This window comes from Nicotiana tomentosiformis, chromosome 8, assembly GCF_000390325.3.
Source record: "Nicotiana tomentosiformis chromosome 8, ASM39032v3, whole genome shotgun sequence".
Taxonomy (NCBI): domain Eukaryota; kingdom Viridiplantae; phylum Streptophyta; class Magnoliopsida; order Solanales; family Solanaceae; genus Nicotiana; species Nicotiana tomentosiformis.
The window spans coordinates 39,621,786-39,623,779 of NC_090819.1; the positions used below are offsets into that span (position 1 = coordinate 39,621,786).

General features: G+C 42.0%; 1 non-coding gene across 1 annotated transcript; it reads right to left on the reverse strand.

The window, feature by feature from the left end:
- Window positions 1-459: 459 nt before the first annotated feature.
- Window positions 460-566, reverse strand: LOC117276911 (small nucleolar RNA R71). The gene has a single exon (XR_004507175.1). It is a non-coding gene; the product is annotated as a small nucleolar RNA R71 (small nucleolar RNA).
- Between the last annotated feature and the right edge of the window lie 1,428 nt (window positions 567-1,994).

A 1,994-nucleotide genomic window follows, 5' to 3' on the forward strand; every position in this document is an offset into this window, starting at 1 on the left:
TAGATTATCTATGAAGAAGAGAGGGGACAGAGAATCACTCAAAATCAACCCTTGGTTGCAGACTAGTTCGGAAATATAGCTCCCATGCCTGGGAGATCACTGGGCGATTATGCTAGACCGGTCTACAACCAAGGATTATCTAGTGTGAGACCACCTCTGATTGCAGGTAACAATTTCGAATTGAAGCAAGGGTTGCTTCAAACCCTTCAGAATTGTTGTGTCTTCAGAGGAAAGATGAACGAAGATCCAAACACATATCTAATAGACTTCGAAGAGATTATGAACACCTTTAAATACAATGGTGTGTCACAAGATGCAGTGTATTTAAGGGCATTCCCCTTCACACTCAAAGATGATGCAAAGTAGTGGCTTCGAAGCTTGCCCACGGGATCAAATAGAACATGGGAGGAGATGACCAGAAAATTCCTTGATAAATATTTCTCCTCAGCTAAGACGGGCAAGTTTAGAAGAGAAATCCATAACTTCTGTCAGAAAGAGACCGAGACTGTTTTTGAAGCATGGGAGAGGTTTAAGGAGATAGTTAGAAAGTGTCAACATAGTGGAATTGAACTCTGGATGCAACTCCATGACTTTTGGGATGGATTGACACCGACCTCACGTAGAACATTGAGCAATGAAGTTGGAGGCCCTTTGATGAAGAAAACTCTAGAGGAGATAGTTACAATTCTTGGTGAGTGCTGAAAGAAGAAAATCAACTGGTGTTCACAAAGTTGATGCTAATACATCTGTGCAGGCAGAGCTTGATGCTATGGCTAAAGAAATACGAAAGCTGGCCTTAGCCTCAATACAAAGTGAGCCTCATGCAGCCTGTGATATATGTGGAAGAGGGTACCCTACTCATGAGTGTCAAGCCTCAACTGAGGAAGTGAATGTTGTGGGAAATTACAATTTTAATGCAATGGGTCAGAAACACCCCGGGTTTTCATGGAATTCACCTGGGGGTACCGCTAATGCATGGCGATAAAACAACTCCAAATTTCAGGGACAAGGAGCTCCTGGTTTTATGAATCAGCCGAGGCAGCAGTTTCAGCCTCAACAGCCAAATAAGCCTGGTCTAGAAGATCTCATGAAGGCCTTCATTGTGAAAATTGATGAAATATTTGAAGTACAAGGGGCAACAATTCGAAATTTAGAGAAGTAAGTGGGACAGATTGCAACAATATTATCTGAGAGAGGTCCAAGCACTCTCCCTGCTGATACAGAAAGAAATCCCAAATAAACAGTGAATGTTGTAACCTTGAGAAGTGGGCAAGTGTTGAAGGACCGCACCCCGATGCAAAAAGATGTGGTACTTGAAAATGAAAGTGGGGATCAGCTGAAAAGTGATAATGACAAGAAGAAGAAAGGCCCGATGAAAGCTGAGAAAAAGAAGAAGGAAGAAAAAACGAGAAGGGAGGAACACGAGGAGAGCAAGCATATGCATGCGCTACCTTTCCCTCAGTGGTCAAGCTCACAGAGCATTGCAGTGAGATATTGCAAAATAAACTCCCACAAAAGTGTGGAGATCCAGGGAGTTTTACTATACCTTGCTCATTAGGAACTATTAATTTGATAAGTCTTTATGTGATTCTGGTGCCCCAATTAATTTAATGCCTCTATCTATTTACAGGAAACTTGAGAAGGAGATTGGAGAGATAAGGTCTTCACCAATATCGTTGCAGCCGGCAGACCAAACGACTTTAATACCCGAGGGGATAGTGGAAGATGTGTTAGTTCGGGTGGATAAGTTTGTATTTCCTGTGGATTTTATAGTGGTGAATATTAAGAAAATAAGGAGGTCCACCTCATCTTAGGAAGACCATTCTTAGCGACGGGCAAAGCGATATTAGATATACATGAGAAAAAACTCATGCTTAGAGTGAATAAGGAAACTGTGACTTTCAAGATGGATGTAGAAAAGGGGGTGCAAAAAGGAAAACCAGCTGCAAGTGTTGAGTGAAAAGTGAAGGGCGAGGAAAAAAAGGCTGAAGTGA